Below are 22,297 nucleotides of genomic sequence, written 5' to 3'. Positions count from 1 at the left end.
AACGGACCAGGACATTTCCGAAACATTTCCTGGTATTAGCATACCTCTTCGTTTAGAACTTTTATTGTTATTAGAAATATGTCTGTTACGAGAATTATGTGACCTACCCACCTACGACTCATTCATCCCACCTGAAATTTCATCAGCAATTCTTTTAACAAAAACCGAAATAGCCTCTTTCCTAAGAAACGCATTATTGCTCCATTCATCATAGAGCCATCTGCAAATATCTGATTTATGCTCAACTTCTAACCAACTATCCCTGACTAAATCATACCAAGAGGTTTGTTGTGGAGAAATAAATCCAATATTATTTGGCTCAGCATCAAAAGAATTGTTAACAATAGGATCTGCAACTGGAATCTCACAATTACTGGTACTGAGTTCGCCAAGATGAGTTTATTTTGATTCTTTAACTGTTTAACCTTCTCACGTATCTGTACTTTGGATTTAGTTGGAAGAAGCAATGACAGATCATTCACATAATCAATCATGTTCAACCTGTTTCGAAAAAACTCTAGCACAATATTTGAATTTTGGCAACAGACCAACAGATAATTTAGCACCTCGATTAGAAGGATCCTTTGCTGCAGCTAACCTAGTCTGTTTCAAAATGCGCTTGCTGGGATGCTTATGACGTCAATGCTGAGATAGCCCAATTTTAGAGGCAAATTTGATCTGTCATAAAGTACATTCAAAATTTAATGCAGTATTTAAAGCTATCGGTTTACATTTAGGAATATGACATAAAGCAGCATGAGGTTTTGGGAACTGCTCTTTGCATTTATCTCATTCAAAATTAATACCAACATCAGAATGCATGTTCTTATGTTAAGTAAAAAGAACATTTGTATTTTGAAAAAAATTAGCAAATTTCACAAACACTACCAACAAAATGAATCAAATACAAGATTGAAGTAGCAGCAGCCATGAATAATTATAAGTATTTATAAAATGAAAACAAAAAGCGAAAAAGGTTAATATTTTGTCCTGGAGGCAAGAGACTGAACTGCAAACTTATAACTAGAGCACTCCCCGGACATCACATCATGTGATGACGATCTTCCAGCTCTAATGCAGTACGCACAGTCAAGATCTACTAGACAAAGAACAATTTCCAGCCATATATGTCCCTCCCTACCACGAATTTTACAAACCGATTTGGTAAACCGACAAAATTTAATCGTATGGCCAAAGGCTAGACACTTAAGGCATCAAACCGGTTCAAGCCAATCAGAAACTTTACAAGCTTTCCGCTCTAGGAAATGTGCTTTTGTAATTGACACTTTATTCATTAAAAGTTTACATTGAACAAGATAAAAATAAAAATACAACATCATCTTTGAATATCTCTTATAAAACTTCAACTAGTTATTTACTTGTAAACGTTCGTTGCTAAAACAGTCACCTTGACAACCGTGCTCACATGATATCCACGTATGGCTAGCCTACATCAAAAATATTTCCAATTCTACCATTACACTCAATTATGTAATGATGACCATTCTTATTGAAATTATCAAATTTCTTAATAACTTTTAGCGAATTTGGAATAAGAAATTGTTCCTTCTCTGAATCGTCAAAATTTTGATTGAAAATTACGCTAGCCAAATTATTTTCTTGAACTTCAAGAGGTACATCAAAAACTTTGAGACGAGGCCTACTGGCCTGAAGGCCAACCTTTTCTAATTGTTTATCAGACAGAATTTTATCTGCCTGCTCACTAGACTGAAAAGTTAAAGCAAGGTTTTTTTTTGAAATCAACCTCTTCTTATGAACTATCTGAAATCCAACATTAGATTGTTTGATAGTTTTATGCAACAAAGAAGCGCTAGGAGTCACAAGTACCACCCTCGATAAATTGTCCATATTAATTTCAACACCATCCATCTTATTCCCATTTGCCTGGTGAGTGACTTGAGTAAATTTTCTGAAGCAATGAATTTTCATTGTTGACAAGCGCAGATATATTCTTCATGATATTGGTCTCAACTGAGCCTGCCTTCTTTCAAATTTTGTCATTGAGCTTGAGGATTTCAGAATCCAGGTGGCTACTAATATCTTTGTTGAGGTTCGTCTGTAGATCGTTATTCTTTGAGGCAATAAAATCTTTGATCTTCCTAGTTTCCTTCTCTAAGTTATTATCAATCTTATCATCATTCAGCTCATTCTTAACAATCTCACAAACATTCTCACATGAGAGTACACAAACTGTTGCCAGAATTACTCATTAGCTCTTCGTAATATTTTCTCAATTCAGTTTTGCTAGATTCCTTGATATTTATAATATCTCCTCTTATAGCAGTCAAGAACTCTTTCAACTCATCACTCAACTTATCAGTACACATAACCAACTGCGATTGCATCTGCTTTAAACAACTCTGCTTGAATTCATGCATCTCAAGTGCCAGCTGGTGCATTGATTTCTTAACATCTCCATGACTATAATCGATTTCAACTAAACGATGATTTTGATGCTTAATGGTTGAGTGTAAGACATCGTAGTACTCTTCAATAATCTGATTGAATCATCAATCTCCATTCGTGACTGCTTGGAAAGAGTTTCTGTACCCTTTATCAAATGCATAAAGGACATTCTCAACAATTAATTGATCATTACTCTAGATGGAGTCTGTATTTAGGACAAAGTTCACATCTAATTCTTCAGTATTAAGTGATTTAAGTTCTTCTTTAGCAATTGTAGTCAAATAAACGATGTTATCCATACTATTAGAGGAATCAGCAAGTTTGTCTATCTCAATGTCAGACATAACTAAAGAGATAATTTGAAGCAAACAAAAAAGAAACAATAAAAGGTGCAACTGAGAAGAGATGTTGTTCTTCTTTTAAAAATTGTTCGAAAAAAAACTGATAGAATTGCCAGGGCGATCCAGCCAAGTTCAATGTGAAAGTAAAACACAAGAAAAACCTATTGAATATTAAAGAATCAGATAAAAGACAGTATAAAAGAGAGTAAATGAATAATGCAAGTGAAAATCACAAAGAAAACCAGTCTAAATAGTAATTCATTAATAAATTACTAAAAGAAATGCTAAGGGACTAGAACAAGAGCTCAGGAAGTAGATTTCAAGAAGTATTTACTGTTTCATGACAACCAAGAAAAAAAACATTAATTTAGAGATAAACTCAATATTATCATACAGAAAATGGATAAAACCACTCAAAAAGAGAACAAATGATGAAAGAGCAAGTGGAAATCACAAATAAAATCAATTCAAATAGTTATAATTAATAAACTATCAAAAGAAATGCTCAGAAAGTAGAATCCAAGCTTAGGAAGTAGACCTTAGAGAGTATTGAATGTTGTTATGACAACCAAGGAACAAAACATTAAAGTGAAGATAAACTCGACATTTTCGTACAGAAAATGGATAAAATTACTCCCCGTCCAGGTGTTGTTTGGTTTGTTATATTTGAAGCCTTTCCACGCCTCTTCTCCCTAGGATGTTGATGGGAGAAGGCAGTAGCGTGGTGATGAAAAGTTTTTGAGTTGGAATTAGCATTAGTGACGCGCCATTCAGAAATCCTCCAGCTTTACGGTCTGCGTTGTTGCTGCTGTCGTAGAGCTCCTGTAAGATTCTCACTCTTACTTCATCTCTTGCCAACAAATTCACTACCATCTTAGCGCCACATAGTGGAACAACCACTGCCCCCGCGAATCCAACACCAAGTTGCTGGGCCTGTTGATTGGGGAGAATCAGCAGGGGGCCCCCAGCACCCGCGGTACCAGTTCTTTTTATCACAGCACTGGTCAGCTGGGTAATCCATCCCCTTTGCCACTAAAGGCTCGTTTTGGGTCCATGAGTTCGGCCCAAGAAGCTTACAACTATCACTCACTCTAAGAGTTCACTGTGCACCCATGTCTGTGTCACTCACTCCCCACAAGTCCTCAAATAATTGAGTTATTACAAGAACAATAGCAATACTACAACTAGACTATGTTGGGAGTCTATTATATATATATATATATATATATATATATATATATATATATTTTTTTTTTTTGGAATGATTTTATTTTTTTTCTAGATTTTTAATTCCAATAATAAATTGATTTTTTCCCAATGCAGTATCCTTAAACATAACAACATGATATTGAAGATCCTCAGGATCACTTAAGATTATTGACACTTATTAGCATTAACAAGAAACTATAACTAATTACAAAACACAAATCTAACCAATGTGACCTCTAGCAATGGCGACATGTCTCCTGATTGTTTCCACCACCATATCCTCATGATCTCGGCCTGTTGTCATCCCCAGGGTCAGCAGATTCCTTCTTGATTTCGCCGGAAACACACCTCGCGCCCCCAGGACCACTGCCATCACATCCACTCAGGCCACTCCCATATCCTGCATAACTGCTGGTATGATGGCCCTATACTTGGCTCGCTTTTCCCTAGAGGCATTTGCCAGCAATTTGCCCTGCTCAAATCTAACAGTGACGTCCACCACCCATGCCCTACCCTGTGATTTGATGACAAGGTCAGGGCACAGGGGGCTGGCATCAGCTTCGAAAACCTGCTCCCTAGCAACAGTATAGCCCAGCTCAGTGGTCCTGGCCTGGATTCTGTCAACAACCGCATTATGCCATGCAATATGCAACTTCTTACTGTAAGGACAGTCTCCAAGAATATGCCCCAGCATCTCAATGCTATCCTTATGACATCGCCTGCACAATATGTCTTGGCGTTCCCTGGACCTGTTAACCCAGTTGAGGGTTTCCTTTGTGGGGAAAAGGTTTGTATGCATTTTCAACTGATCTATTTCTTCCCCTGGGAATAATATGTCCTGCTTGAGCCAGCAGTTGCTGACTGAGTTACCCCTGAACATGTTCACCCCCTTGCCCTGGGACTCCAGGGCTGCCCATCAGTCCATCTCTTTCCTCTTCTCCTTCTCTTTCCACATTTTAATTTCAGCCTGTGTAGTTGGCCAGCCTAACCCCATGGAGTCAGCCTTCGCCTCCATTTCCTCTCTTCTTCTATCTGAGATGACCAGGGCCACATCCTCATCATCACCCATTATCATAGAGGTGAAAGCCTTCACACTACCTGCTTTGGAAATGTTCTCTAGCCGAGGTACCCCAAGCCCCCCATCTCTCCTCCGGGCATAGATGAGTCCATCGTTGGTACTCATGGGTAGATGGTAAATGCCCTTGATAACTTCACGAAGCTCTCTATCCATTTCTCGGAGGGTCGTCTGGGATGGTGGGTCCGAGATCAGGAGGTGATAGATGGTCGGAAGTATATGGAACACAATCAGATCCAACTTCTGTCTAGGCTTAAGAGGCAATTAATTTAGTGGCTCGCCCAATGGCCTTCACTATTCCTTGGATGCTTTTCTGATTGCTCAATCCCTCACTTATTGAAAAATAAGCCCCAAGGAATCTGAAGACCTCTGTACTCCTTCACATTCTGATTACTGATAGTTATCTCAGCTTATGTTGTCTTCCATGACTTGTTCATCTTTGCAACCACTCCCACTCCACAATTCTCAGGAGCAAGGCCCAGACCTACCCTCTTGAGGTAATCACCTGTGATGTCCAACATCTGCTGCAGCTCTCTAGCATTCTGAGCCAGCAAAATTAGGTCGTCAGCGAACGCCAGCACAGGTATTCTATTCTCCCATCGTTCAGGAGGAGGGAATCCCAAACCGGATTCCTTCAACCATCTCAAAAAAGGGTCTAAAACTATATTGAAGAGCAGAGGTGATAAGGGATCACCCTGTTCCACCCCTCTCTTAATCTGAATCATAAAGTTACCACAGTTACTAACATTGGTGAATGCCCCTTCATAGCATGCTTTTACACATTCTATCATGTCACGCTTGACCCCTTGTTTAGCCAGAGCTCTAAGCATAGCTTCATGTGAAACACTATCAAAAGCCTTGCTGACATCCAAGACCCCCCAGGCAAGCAAAGATTCTTTGCTTCTTCTCAGGATCTCTCCAAACATCCTGGTGTTGATATAGCACCCATTCCCTGGCACAAATCCCCCCTGGACATTGGACGTCACTAAAGATTTTATTCTCTTCTCTAGGCAGCCACTATACAACCTTGCCAACAAGATGCCAACCGTTATTGGCCTCCATCCACTGGCTCTAGACAAATCTTTTCCTTCTTTTGGGATCATGGTCATAGAGTTACCCCTCCAGCTCGGATATGCTCCGTGGGACAATAGTGCATTGAAGATTCCTGCCAACAGCCCATAAATACCATTGACAACTTCTATGTCTGCCCTACGAATACCTGCGGGACCGGGAGCACTCCCTGGCTTAATTCTCCACATGGAGAATGGCTCGTACTTCATTTGCTGTCACTGGGCCAATAGTCTTGTCATTATCTCCTGATGCACAATCTATATCACACAATCCTTCAGTGGCCCACAAGTCTGTATAAGCTGCCCACATTAAACCAGCAGGTGGTTTAACCTCCTCAACATCTAGCATTCCCGCCAGATGGTTCGTCTTGCACAACTCTGCAAGCCTTGAAGGGCACTTCTTGAACAGCTCCTGAGCATTAGCATATCTTTTCCTTTTTCTACTAGCCCAGTTGCCATTACCATGCATTCTCCTTTCTCTCCACTAGTAACCTCCACCATCATTTCTATTGGCTATTATCTCTTTTGTCAATCTGGCTACCAGACAGTCTGGTGTCTGACTAAGGTGGCCTTCTGTCCATCTTTCTTGAAGCTCTATTGCCAGTGGATGGGTCTGTTCCTTGTCCAGCCAGACTCTTCTAGGATCAGACGCCCAGGAGCTACCTTCAAACAATACTCTTAGGTCTTCTACCTGTTCCTCTTCTTCATATAGAGCTACTGCTGGATTCTCATCCTCCTGTGGTTGGCCCTGATATCCCTCTGCAGGGACCAAACCTTTCTTTCTTAGTATGACAACTCTATCTCTTATTTGTTAAGTGGTCTTGCCCTGGAGAATCTTCACCAGTCCCCCGGTATATGATTGTCCCACGTGAGTTCTGAGGTAATCGACGATGATGTCATCCTCTTCAGCCAAACAGACTTTATAGCCAGTGTTCCTTGGCCCTGTGACGTCCTTAGATCTTTCCGCTATCCGCTCTGCTGGATGCTTGTGTCGCCTATGTTGTGTAAGACCCATTGACGTAGTGAATCTATCACCACAAAGTTCGCAAAGATGTTCACTTGCATCCTCTACAGGTCCCCTACATTTAGGCATATGGCATGAACAGTGTGCGGCTTTTTGAATCTCTTGAGGCACATAGAGCACTCTAAAAGGATGTCAACGTCCGAATGCATTGCCAGGTGATGTTTAAACAAAGCACCTGGCTTTTGGAACCATGCCTTACAGAGGTCACACTCCTTAGGTCTAAAGGGGAAACTATATACAAAGGTCTGTCTACCATCTAGCAATTCATTGGCCATAGTCGGTTTTACTTACACTCATTTTCACTGCTCATTGGTATGCTGGGCAGTCCCTGTCCAGAATGGAATGGTCATGTTTTTGCCCGTAACGTTTACATGCCCCACACACTGCATCCTTAGCCTTGTTTTGACATTCTTTAAAGTCATGCTCCCCCACAAAGTGACTGCAGACCAGCTTTTCCTACAGTATTTGGCCACGTGCCCATATGCCTGGCATTTTTGTAACACCTGGCCACATCCGTGTAGTCCTTGATTCTGCAGGAGTTCCAGTCAACATATACTCTTTCTTTGGTTTTCAACCACTTCAAACCTCTGCAGAACATTCAACAACCCAGTGTGTCTCATCATTCCTGGCCTTCATGCTCTTAACTTTCTTGAAGCCGTGGGAAAACTCATCGTTTGAAATTTGCCCATCGTGATTCTGCTTCAAGAGGCTCTCTAAGACCTCTTCGTCAGTCTTGTCACCAGGAATATTGTAAATCATCACCTTAGGAAGTTCTTTCTTAATCTCCTTGGCTCTCAATCCACTATTCCCTTGTGCGGGTACTGCCGCACATACTTTTTCTGCAGATTCTTTGTTGCTAGTCTCGACAAGGACCCCTTCATTCCTTATTCTCCTTACGTTTTTAACCCAGATGAATTCATCCACTGGCTTGATGACTTTCACTAATTTCTTCCTTGTCTCATCAGACGTTAGCTTGGGTTTTCCCTCTATGTCCCACTCAGGGTATATCAGGACTATGTTCTCCTGCACCTGAGGGACCCTTTTCAGGGAGGGGGCTCTGGGGATGTCCAAATGGGGCTGTCTAGCAGCCTCGGCAATGGTCTGCCTAGTCCCTTGCCTAGGTTCTGCAAACTCTCCTCTTAGCGCCTCCTGTAGCTCCTCCCGGGCAATCTTTCGAATAGAAGCTTTTAGATCCCCAGAGCCCTCATATCTTTCACCTTTGGCTGATTTAGCCATCACCATTCCAGCTCGTCTTAGTTCGTCCGCCATTGCTTTACCCACTTCCAGTTCAATTTTCTTCTTGTTTCCTCTTGCAGTTATGGTATCATCAAACCAGTTGTACATCGCTTCAATTTTATCCATCACATCCACCAGCGGGTCTGTCTTGATCTGCTTGTTAGGCTCAGCCTCATCCTCAGATCTTTTCCTTTTGGAACTGGCACTATCCTCGAATGCTGTGTCTTCCTCTTCATAGGCGCCACCTCTAAGCCTTATTTGTAGCCTATCATTAGTCCCTCTTCTCATGGTAGTCCAGTTCCCCAGCAGCCCCCATCATCAAGTGCTCTGGTAGTCATTGTATTCAGAGACACTGCATCATCTTCACTTGTCCTTGCCCCCATCGAATCCGCAGCCTTCTGCTTCTCATACTCTTTCAGTCTCTTTGTCTGTTCCTGAAGGTAGAGAATTGCTCTTGCTGCCTGTGTCTTAGATAGTCTCAGCTTGTCGGTATCAATAACAAAAGCTACCGGCATTCTTTTGTCAGTCTGCACCGCCGAGCTGGAGGTACGGCGCTCTAAGTGAGCCTTTAGCTTTTCACCCTCAAGTATAGATTTTGCCCTTTCCTTCATTCTTTGTTGTTCCATCACAGCATTCCCACGGTTGATTCTTTCCTCTGCTTGATCAGCCAGGTATCATTGTTCACTATTGTATCTGTCACCTTCCAACTTTCTTAGCATTTGTTCTCTTCCCCATTCTCTATGTTTTTCTGCCCTACCTGAGCTTCCAGCATTACCCGTGCTAGCTATGAGTCGCTCACCGATTTCCGCAAATGCTTCAAATGCTGAGCCTTCACTTCCATTCTTTCGTCTAGTTAATTTTACACTTTCTTCCATCACTCTAACCAGACTCTCACGTTGGGCCTCTTCATCCACTGGCATGTATTGGGCTCTTGGCACGCTTCGTCTGTCATTTGGATACAGTACTCCCACACAAGATTCAACTACATATTTAATTCCAATCCCCATACAGCCAACAGCACTATGCCAATTTCGATTCTCCACACAGTCACTGAAGAAAGAAGCAATGGCCTCCCTGTCCGATAACCTGATGTCCTCCACACACTCCACGTAGTGGTAGGCCAAGTCATGAATCTGCGCTATGGCATCATCAGAATCAACTGGCTCACCGTTCTCAATAGGGTTGCCAGGGCCCAAATAGTTGTGCCCTGGGAACAATAATGCAATGGGCATCGACCAGCAGTGGCACCTATCCCAGAGGCCCTCACCCCTCACACAACGAGTGGGGGGGGGGGGCCCCTGCCATCCCAACAAACTTCCACTAGTGAGATCCACTGATCCTGCTGTGGTGCGGACTATGACCACCACTACAGACAATGACCCTGAATCCCAGATTAATGTATCCTAATAATCGATAACAGATTAAGGTTCACTAGTTCTAGACAAGACCACAAGGTCTCCAACACAATTACAGGACCCATCTAAGAGAAACAATACAACAGAAAGGCAATATGGCTCATAAACAGGTCTCAGACAAATATTCAAATTCTTCAAGTAACTGTAACTTTGTCCAAACTTATTCGACGGTAATGAAACTCACCCAAGTTGTTTATCACCCAAGCCACCACAACTTGGCAGACGAGGGGAAACCTCTTTCAGGGGGGGTAGGTACTTTAGACCAAATTGTGGAAAAACCACCCCTTTGCGTTGCTCTTATTGGTGCTATATAATGGAAAGGGGTGGGGGGGGTGGGATGAGAATTACTAAATAATTAGTAAGGGAATAGAGGGAATTTTTTTTTGATGGGGGGTAGTGGAAATCTCAACACTTACCACAGGGGGTGCCTTCAAAATTTTCAACCGCCCCTAGCTTGGAAACGGGGGGGGACGCAACCTGTGGTGGTTGGAATAATGTGATTTCACAACCTACCACCTAAATCATAGGAGAGAGGTAACCTCTCACCCTCGCAAGTCCAAATCACCCTTTAGGGGTTGAGGGGTAAGATAACGAAAATGGTGGTTGTGGGGGTGAAACCAGAAAGTTTCATCATCTCTAATTAGTGAACTATATAGCATTTAACATCATTCTTATACTATATTTAAGATAGAATATATAATTATAAATATTAAGAAATGCACCCTCAAATTAATCTAAAAACAATTAATTAGTGAAAAAACTCCTATCCCATGTATCCCTATTGAACCAAGAAAAAAAAACAATGAGTGAAATCACCAGTCAATTAACCTTAGAAAGGTTTATCAGTGAAACAATTAGTAACATAAATGTTCAAGACTAGATGAAAATTTCACAAGTCCAAAAACAGCTGACAGAAAAAAAGTCAGCACTCTTAATTAAACTATAAAACATCTATTAGTGAAATGCTTATTTAACTAAAAACTATTTATCAGTGAAATCCAATTAAACTAAAAACTATTTATTACTGAAATCAATCTCAACTGTCTGAAAAACTCACAAGTCCAGAAAAAAACACTTTTTTGTAACCTAACACAGGAGCTCCAAAAAGAGATGTTCATGCCAGCTCTGCCAACTCCAACTGAATGGCCAAAGGCTAGACACTTAAGGCATCAAACCGGTTCAAGCCAATCAGAAACTTTACAAGTTTTCCGCTCTAGGAAATGTGCTTTTGTAATTGACACTTCATTCTTTAAAAGTTTAAATTGAACAAGATAAAAATAAAAATACAACATCATCTTTGAATATCTCTTATAAAACTCTTCATAAAACTCCAACTTCAACTAGTTATTTACTTGTAAACGTTCGTTGCTAAAACAGTCACCTTGACAACCGTGCTCACATGATATCCACGTATGGCTAGCCTACATCAAAAATATTTCCAATTCTACCATTACACTCAATTATGTAATGATGACCATTTTTACTGAAATTATCGAATTTCTTAACAACTTTTAGCGAATTTGGACTAAGAAATTGTTCCTTCTCTGAATCGTCGAAATTTTGATTGAAAATTAAGTTAGCCAAATTATTCTCTTGAACTTCAAGAGTTACGTCAACGATTTTGATATGAGGCTGTAAGCCAATAGGCCCACTGGCCTGAACGTCAAATCTGACAGTGACATCTATGATGAGACCCGGTGATGGGTAAAGACCCGGTGTTTTAATGACCAGGCCAGGTCTCAAGTGGCCACCGTCAGATTCGAACAATTCTCCCTTAGCTACTGTGAAGCCAGAGTTTAGCATGAATTTTTAGATTTCATCCACTATAAAGTCATGTCCAAATGGGCATTCCCCTAACACATGACCAAGTGTCTCAATTTTATGAAGGCAATGTCTGCATAGAGGATTAACAGTAGTATCTACTCTAGACATGCATTCATTTAATGGAAATACATTAGATCTCATATTTAATAGGTCAATTTCTTCACCTGGATATAAAATATTATCGAACAACCAGCAATTGCCTAATTTATTATTTTTAAAACATTTGACACCTTTACCTTGGGTAGTCTGGGATTCTCATAGAGAATGCTCCCTATCTTTTAATTTTTCTTTGACTAAATTTAATTTATCCAAAGAAACAGGCCAATCAATATTCAAATTGGTGGCCATGTTTTTACATTTTATACGAATTTTATCTTCAATGAGATTTTCCCAACGCTGATCAGTTGAGAAGATCAAATTACTCATGGATTTCAAATGAGCTGGGATAGCTATTCTCTCTAGTTTAGGGAAACCCAGACCTCCATCTCTTTTTCTAGAATATATTAAACCATCTGATGTATTGGAAGGTAAATGCAATATTTTTTTGATTTTGCCCTTCAATTCACGATCTAATTTGGAGAAAATATTCCCACTAGGAAGGTCATCTATCATAAGGTGGTAATTATCCGGGAAGTATAAATTTTGAAATAAGGGTAACCTCCTGCATAGGCTTCAAGCAAAGTTTGGAAGCTCTATCTAATGGATTTAAAATGGTTAAGGGACCATTGATCTGGATAAAATTGATGAAAGACAAGGATATTAAATAAGGCCAAGATATTCTCATAATTGATAGGGTTGTTAAGGATTAATTCTCTTTTAATGCCATCTGGGCCGGCAGCACCATTTGGTTTCATCCGTTTCAAATATGTTTTAATTCCTCTTTTTGATAAGAAATTAATTTCTACTGTTTAACTAGGTCCAATTGGGAAGGCAAAGGATGACTCACTTTCTTTGTTCCATAGATTGTTATTAGATTTCATTAACACATGAACTGCCCAAATAGTAAGGCATTTGCATGCCATTCTGGCCCAAATTTTTTTTTCATGTAATATGGAAGGTATTGATTGCATAAACTACTGTACATGATCAGAAGTGATTTATTCTACAAATTCATGGAAATAAAACAATTTGAAAATGTGGTGACACATTGACATCACGGGGCCACAAAGGCATCAGAATGTCATTATGGCCCCGTGAGTCCAACATGTCATCACGCTCTTATTCATGAATAAAAATGATATTTGAATGAAGTTTATGTTTGAATAAAACTGAAAACACAAACAATAACCTAATAGGACATAAAAATGAATAATTTACTTGAAATGTCAATCTTTTTCACAAATGTGCTTGTCAAAAAAGCAACTCAAACAATAAAATGCTTCACACACTACACATCTTAGTCTTGTTTGAGGTGTCCTCTTCATTGCATATGCCCTTCCGTTTTCCTTGGAAATTTCTTTCATAACAAATGTGACACCGTCTTCTTCCTTCTCGTGACAGTTCTTCCAATTGGTGCAAATCTATATGCTCTTTGGGTGGATCTGGAGCCGGCTGACCACTAGTCATCAACTTCTCCAATATCTTCTCCTTGAATTGAGTGATGCTTATTCTATTCTCTCCCAGAAGGTTGTAAATGTGGTGGGCGTTTACAATGCAGGTGCCCAGTAAAAGCTCAATTGCCAGCTTGCGGTACCATTTCACCCCCTTCCTCAATGCAGTATTGTAGCTTTTTTGTTGATCTGAAATGTCGATGAAAGTTTTTCCTTTATTGTATTCTAAAATACATGCTGGCTTCTCGATTGAACCGCTCCTCCTATTGATAGTTGTCATTTCACCAGCATGCTTGGTTGATAACATAAGGACATCTCTCCTGTCACGCCACTTCTGTACAACAATTCCATCGGTGCTTTCCATTGATATGGTTTCCCCCTTTTTTAGTTTTTCACTTATAACCTCTTTTGGATTGTTCTTCCTATTTCCTCATAAAGTACCGAGGAGATGGGTGTCCACTTTCAAAAGTTCTTTAGCCAAATTTACAGATGTATACCAATTATCTGTGCATAGCGTACAACCTTTGCCCAGTAGATCCTGCATCAGGTCCATTACAACTTTTGTAGCAACTGGTGACTCAGTATCCCTCTCCTGCCCACAATACACTCGCAGATCATAGGTATAGCCTCTGAAGAATTTGTCCAAGAGAAATTAGTGGACTCTATCTTATTTGTGTGGCAATGAGCCGAATGAATAAAAATGATGAGTAAGAAATAAATAAGTCTTATTACTTGCATGGACGAAATTCCACATATCCGAGATGAGTAACCACTGTGCTTGCAAGACTGATTGCAGCTTGGAGGCAAAATGGTAACTCTGATAGTAGCTAAGAAAAAAGGGTAAGACACCAAATGAAAAGATTGGTTAACAATACAATTAATAAACAACAGAAAATAGTAAAAAATTTATATGAACAAAAACAGCAGTTGCTGTAACTAGATTTCAGATGGGCACATAGGCACAAAAGCAGAAAAAAGAGAATTTGATGTATCTCAAATACAAAATTGACTTTAAAATAATTGTATGAAATTAGATAAATTGCAAAGTTATTTTAATGCCTACTACTCAAATTGACCATGAATTATTAAGAAAATATAATTTTCAAAGGGGTGAATTGCTTTATGAAAATTTAATTAGGTACTAGACCAAATTGTAAAGACAAAACAATTTGATAATTCAATAGGTATACAAAATATCTACAGAGAACATTAGCTGTAAATACAAAGGTTAATTAGTATAACAAACAAAGCATAATACAATATAGGATGATATGTAAAACAGGGTATGCGCAAGATGCTAACAAAATGCTTGAATTGATTAGATCGATTTGAGTCTTGAATAAATCGAGATAAAGACTTGAAACATCTCAATCGTAGAAAACATAAGTTGACAAAAATGTTGGTAAAAATGAAAATTATTTAGTGCTGTCTAAAATTGGTAGAAAGCTCATCAATACATAATTATTACACACATCAGAACAATAGCACAATTATTGCTATATTGCGGTAGCAACTTAATCAAATTACTAAGTCAGTAGATTCAAAACTAGCAAAAATGTGACTTGAATAAAGATAATAATAATAGCAAGGGCTAATTATTGTAATAACTGCAATAGGAAAAGATCTGTAGCAAGGTTACACATAGGCTAGCAAATAAAACGTTGTAAAACAAAGTAGGTTATGTAAATGGAAATGTAAACAAAACAGATTACAAAAGAAATATACGCTGAAGAGCGATGCAATGACAAGTCCAAATTTGTAATGGCTTGTATCAAAACTAGTAAAGCAATACTTAGAATGCTTATGTAAATTGGTATATATATGATAAGGTTATAATGAAATATATGCCGAAAGGCGATGTAGTGACAAGATCACAATATGAAATGGCTTGTGCCAAAACTAATAACACAATACTTGGAATGCTTATGTAAATTGGGATTTACAAAATATAGGTTATAATGAAATATATGCCGAAAGGCGATGTAATGACAAGTCCGAAAATTTGTAATAGCTATTACCAGAACTAGTAAAGCAATACTTAGAATGCTTATAATACAATAAACATAATTAGGAAAAACTGAAAAGTTCACTGAAGCGCTGTGGCTTCAAGGTAAGGTTAAGTAAAAATTGAATTTGCAATGAAAATTGCTGTTCAAAATATGAAGCAAAGGTGAAGCTTCAAAATGCGATGTTTCAAATATATTGAATGATTAATTGTGAATCCAGTAATAACACACATTAAACGGGAGATTATGACAAAGTAGCCTAAAAAATACAAAATGAAATTGAGGATAAAATATAAAATTACTCAGCTTGAGACATGTTGAATTGAAGAAGTAGGAATGCCCAGGAGAGGACAAAGTGCGACCACCTCGACTTGTAGACTTGTGAACATGGATGTCCACCAAGTATGTGTTCAAATGGATTGAACACCCGATGAAGTTGAACTCCAGACGACCTTCTACGACGAATACTGTGAGTGCACAGTAGAGATGTTGAAGCAGCAGAGTACTATCAACGGAACCTTCTAAGGTTGAAGGCCCCCGAGAGATGACAGCGTGGTAAGACCAAGACTGACAAGAGAATAGAAGACGATCCAGAACAGCTTGAACTGGGAACGAATTCCTCGTAGAAGTTATCCTAAGCTGCCGTGCTTAGGAGGAAGTCTGAGTTTTGCTGAAGGAAACGGCCAATGCGGAGAAAACACACTTTGAGTAAAAGTTGTCCACGAGGACGCGGTGCACAAATTGAAATATTGAGCTATTTCAATAAATAACGAAGAGAAATTAAGGATTTATGACTCAAAACGTCGAATATGATTAACGTAACAAGATTTAAAACCAGACATTGGTAAAATGTGAAAAGTACGGGAAACTCAGAAATTTTGGTGTCTGTGACTTATGGAGAAAGACGCTACGGAACGGCCATGTTGTCGACGAGTGAAGCATCCTACAACCAAAAGGGCGGATGCGGAACGATGTGGAACTAACAGGAAATGACAAGAAAAACACAACGCAATAGACTCAAAACTTCACAGAAAGTCTTGAAAGAGATTAAAAAAATACAATCGCAATGACCATAAAATGATTAAAGAGTCAGATGATAATAATACAAGACGCAAAAGCAATAAATGCGTGACAAACTTACGACCGGGGAAAAAATAAGGGGAAACACATTAAGTTGGCACTGGAAGCGCGCCAGATTCAAAAATGACGAACCGAACAAAGATACAACTGAAAACAAATGAAAGTAGTGCATACATCTAACATAGAGTGGGCCCGTTGGGAAATTCAAGGAATTGCACAACAGATGAAAAATAAAATATGTTAGATGGATGCGATACTTTCAGACCCTTCGTCCAATGGAAGTGGAGCGATGCTGGAGATTGCACGCTTATAAGTACCAGCTTCAGTAAAGACCATGACAACTCTAACTTTGTTGTCCACACCTTTAATCACCTCAGTGATTCGACCTAATTTCCAGACCGCGGGAGGGGCACCTGGATCTTTGAGCAGCACCAGCGTGCCGACGACAATGTTGTCTGACGACGATGTCCATTTTTGCTTTTGTTGCAATGTAACAAGATACTCCTGTGACCAGCGATCCCAAAGTTGACGATTTAAGTCCGCAATCCTTTGCCAACGAGCAAGATGATTTATGTGGTTGGTTTTAGGTTGTTTTGTAGGAAGTGCATTTAGGGGACGACCAATTAGGAAGTGACCTGGTGAAAGATACGCCAAATCATGCGGATCTTCTGAAAGCGGAACGATGGGCCTAGAGTTCAAAATAGCACCAATCTGAGCACTGAGGGTATACATCTCTTCAAAATTAAGTATTTGATTGATAGTGATAATTTTAAAAATACTTTTGAAACTCTTAATGGAGTGTTCCCACAAACCTCCGAAGTGGGGAGCACGAGGCGGGATGAAATTCCATTGTATCCGCCAACTAGTGGCTGCGGTTTGAAGAACACGTTGATTTTGCGAATCAGCAAGAAATTTGTATAGCTCTTGAAGCTCACTGTTAGCACCTGCAAAGGCAGTGCCATTATCGGAATATATTGAATTAGGAATACCACGATTGAAACGAAACGAGTAAGCGCGGCAAGAAAGGCCTTGGTAGACAATTCTGTGACCACTTCAAGATGTACGGCACGTGTGACCATGCAAACAAATAAAGCTATATGAGCTTTAGCAAATGTGCGAGACTTAGGGCCGCCTAAACGCAAGGTAAGAGGTCCCATGTAATCGACACCTACATTTAGAAAAGGTGAACCAATATTCACACGAACTGCAGGGAGTTGTCCCATAATCTGTTCAGCTTTGACATGAGAAAAACGGAAACATTTGACACAGGAGCGTAGAATACTTTTGACTACACGTCTAGTAGATGGGATCCAGAATCGCTGTCTAAGCGAAGCCATAGTAGCTTGTACACCAGCATGACACAAACGTTGATGAGTGGCTATTACTAATGCCTTAGTGAATTTGTGCTTACATGGGAGCAATATCTGATGTTGAAAGTCAAAGGGTACATCAGCATGCACAAGTCTACCACCGACTCTGAGCAAATTGTCAACATGCAAAAACGGCGAAAGTGAATGCAAATTATTGCGAGAATCCAACTCGGTTTTCGCTCGCAATTGATGAAGTTCAGGACCAAGGATTCCTGCTGAACAATTTTCAAGACATGAAGTTCTGCCTCCTGAATTTCAGCTACAGACAATTCACCAAAACAACGTGTGCTAGAATGCCGAACATTGTGAATAAAACGCAAACTGTAGGCTACAACTTGTATTAATTTGAAAGGGTTAGATAATCGAGAAAATAATTTTGAAAATACTGACACTGAAACCTCATTGACAATTGCAATGTTAGCAACATTGGACACAGCAACATTTGAAGAAAATGAATCCCAATGATCTGAGGGCTTGGCTAACCAGGAAGGACCATGCCACCATAGGTTATTTTTAGCAAGCTCTGCTGGCGTCAAACCCCTTGAGATTACATCGGCTGGGTTATTTGAAGTGCGTATGTGATTCCATGTACAAAAGGATGTAGTCTCTTGAATTTCAGCAACGCGGACAGCTACGAATACATCTTTTCTATCAGGTATACCACGTATCCAGTTGCATACTGCAGTGGAATCAGACCAGAGAAATACATTTGAAATTGATATACCAAGTAAGTTAAAAGCTTTGACAACTCGATTTATGAGACGCGCTAACAATAAAGCGGCCTGAAGTTCCAACTTAGGAATGGAAAGTATTTTGAGTGGAGCTACACGTGATTTCGAACATATCAAATGAGTTTGTATGTTATCTGAGACAGATCGAGCATAAACGCAAGCGCCAAAGGCGGTGGAACTGGCGTCTGAAAAACCATGCAGTTCAAGTAGGTACCCTCGAATCATGGTATAACTCAAATGAGTAGGTTAATTGCTCTTACAAACCATAAAAGGCATAGACTTTCAGCGGACCACAGTCTTGAGGGAATGATTAGATAGGATTTTAGTTTCAACCCTTTTTAAGTATGTGCTTGAATTTCATTTAATTTTAATCAGTAATCATTCAGAGCTCGGTCGAGACGGTTGTGTTTTTGCTTTCTCTCTTATCTTCGATGATTAGAGCCTAGCAAGTTTTCGCCTTACGGACTACTCGGCTATAGCCTTCTAACCTGTTTTTGAGTGATTCGTTTCAAATTAAATATCTAATTTAATTTATATTTTGCGGTTCCTATTGACTTTGATCATGAGTGCATGCGGGATTTGTAAGCAGTCGGTTCGTGACTCAGCTGATCATCTTCGCTGTGGTGACTGTTCTGTTTTATTTCATATTTTTTGCCTTAATATCAGGCAAGAGGATTTTGAGTTTATTATAGCCTCCTCATGGTTTTGTCCTGAGTGTTTGAAAAAACAGCGTACGTCACGGTTGCAACACTCAGACACTACGCCGGTCAGGGTTGGTAGGGACTCGGGAAAAGTTGTTCAACAGGATAAAAATTCTAAACGTGTTTCAATTGAATCTTTGGAACAATTAATAAATAAAGGACTAGAACAATTAACTGAAAGAATTAATGAAGTGAAGTGTATCGTCAAAGCCGATCAGGATAAACAGGCTAAGTTACAGAGCCTTATAAGTAATCAGGAAGTGATAATTAGCAAGCAGCAGGGAATAATCGACTCGCTCAGGAAGGATTTAGACTCTGTGCTTTCTAGACTCAACGCGGCCGAGCAGCGCCTGGATGAGCAGGAACAATGCACCTGGAACAATACTTTTGAACTTGATGTGCAGGAACAATACTCAAGAAGGGGCTGTCTGGAAATTCACGGCATTCCTGAAAAAGCGCAGGAGGATGTACTGCAGACTGTAGCTGAGGTGGGGCAGGCGGTGGGCTTCGAGCTGACTCCATCAATGGTGTCCGGCTGTCACCGACTGGCTACGAGGAGGCGAGGGGGGGGACAGGCTGCGACGCCGCCTCCGCCGGCCGCTATCATCGTGCGCTTTGTGCGTCGCCCTGACGCCGACGAATTCATGGAGAAGAGGAGGCAGTTCGGGGTGCTCAGGAGGCATCAGGTGCAGGGCCTTCAGGGTCAGGGTCCAATCTACATCAATAGGAGTCTAACAGCTGCGAGAAGAAAACTCCTTGGCACAGCTCGGCAGCTCAAGAAAAAAGGCCTGATCAAGGACGCGTGGGTTGACAGAGTGGGACGGATTCGTATTCGCAAGGACGAGAAGGGAGCCCCTATTATTGTGAATTGTGCTAAGGATTTGGACTTTCCACCAATGTAGATAAATATTTTTCTTGATGACTATACATAAGGAGCCTTCACATTTAACGTAATTAATATTTATCATTGCTATACTATTTTTCTGATAATTAGATTATAAAAATCAAACATGCCATAATTCAGTTGATAAGTTAATAGTATCAATGAATTAATAATTGTGATTGATTGATAGATTACTAAGTTACTGGTTAGATTCATACGACACCACTGTAAAATTTTATTTCTTTGGCCTACTTTTTCAATTTGTATAATTGTTACTTGAATTTTGACAGCATTATTAATGCTTTCTTGCAGTAGCATAAATATTTTTATTTTTGTAATTTTTGACCGTCAAGTTTATCTATTGTAGATCTTTTGTGGCTATGGCTCACAATCGTTCAATGTGTAATAATCTGTAATTGATTGTGATAGCCTACTTACATTCAATTCCTTTATCTAATAAATCGTATAATCGTCAATAATAATTTTAGGTAGCCTATAATAAATTTCCATCTGATTAATATGAACCAATATTATCTGACAGTTCATTTCTACCGATGAAATAGTTGGGTTCTAAGCTAATTGAGGTGAATAAAGTGATATTTTGATGAGAGGGAATCTTGTGCTTGGAGTATCTTTCGATAATGATTTATCATTCGTTGTTTTAGTTCTTACCTTATCTTGCATTATTGTGGTTGTGATAAAATTTATTGTTATTTTCCATCTTTGCAGTGGTGTCGATTAAGAGTGGAATATTATTTTCAAGTGTCTATTGTCATTTTTCACTGAGTACAGATATTTGTTGATATGATGATATTACTTTGAATTTGATCACAATTTATCACTGGTGGCATTGACAATTATTATTGTTAACTTATGTAGGAGTAACTGTGACGCTCTCTGTTTGACTCAAAATAATTGATAGGCCTACTGCTATTATGATTGTAGTTACGATTTGTTATCAGGGCTCTTATCACACTGGTCCTTTCAATGTCGTTAACAGTAACTTCAAGTGATTTTCTTTCTTTCTATTTGCGAAATTGATTCTCTCCCTATTAGTATTCTTTTTTTTCTCAGAGGGAGGTGTGGTTTATAATTCCCCGCTTAGGGTTGGGAGGCTTGGGCTGTTTGTGGTCCGTGGTGCTATTTGAATAAATAAATAAGTTTAGTTAATTTTTTTTTTTTTTTAATCTTTCTCAGTCTCTCTCTTGTTCTCCATCTTTCGTATTCTTCTTTCATCTTCACTTTCTACTCATCATACTATTCTTTTTCTCTCTCTCTCTCTCTCGCTCTTTCTCTCTCTTCATAGTTTCATAAATTATTCTGGATTTTAATATTCTTTATCAGAATGTAAGAGGACTTCGCTCCAAAATTCCATGTTTTTCCCGGGAGGTATTGAAGTGTGATGCTGACGCAATAATTCTCACTGAAACTTGGTTACACGATGGGATTCATAATGATGAATTATTTGATGAGCGTTATACTGTTTTTCGTAAGGATAGGCCGGGCAATCTAGGTTTGAGGGGAGGTGGGGTTCTGATTGCTGTACGTAGCTCATTGAATGCAACTTTATTGTCTGATTTATCGTCACCTAATTTTGAATCAATTTGGATCAAGATTTCATTAAATAATGCACAATATTACATAAATTCTGTTTACTTTAAACCATCGACTTCATTTGAAACCTACCTTCAATATTTTGAGTTGGTTGAATCTTTCAATGATATTTTTGATGGTAATGTGTTAATTGTTGGAGACTGGAATATCCCAGAAATCAATTGCTCCGATTTTGATTTCAGTGGCGGTTCTCGTCTGGCGGTCGCTTTGGGTCAGTTCATGGGAGTGCTTGGTTTGGAGTCTCGTAATGTGGTTTTGAATGGTAATGGTCGAACCTTGGATCTAGTTTTGAGCTCGTTTGATGTTGAGGTGGTGAGATCTGATGATTTTCTTGTGGCTGAGGATAGCCATCATCCAACTCTTTCTGTTTCTTTTCCAATAATTTGCGCTGGATCTGATCACCTTGATGAATTGTACAAACTGTACTATAATTTCAGGAGAGCTGATTTCTTTGGTCTTTATGAATCTTTAAGAGATGCTGATTGGTCTGGAGTTTATTTGTCCTCAGATGTCAATGGGGCAACCGAATCATTCTATCGACTCATTTATTCCTGTTTTGATTTATTTGTTCCAAAGAGAGCTGTTACTAATGCAACTGGTAAGTATCCCCAATGGTTTACCAAGGATATAATTAGTGACATAAAGCGAAAGAACAGATGTGCCAGGAGGAGAAGAGTCTCGGCTTATCATGATGAGGAGTTCCGGAGACTACGTTCAGGTTTGAAAAGAAAAATTTCCGCA

The sequence above is a fragment of the Nilaparvata lugens genome, chromosome 9 (genome assembly GCF_014356525.2).
Source record: "Nilaparvata lugens isolate BPH chromosome 9, ASM1435652v1, whole genome shotgun sequence".
NCBI classification, from domain to species: domain Eukaryota; kingdom Metazoa; phylum Arthropoda; class Insecta; order Hemiptera; family Delphacidae; genus Nilaparvata; species Nilaparvata lugens.
The sequence above is the reverse complement of the archived record's forward strand: the minus strand, read 5'-3'. Positions refer to the sequence as shown.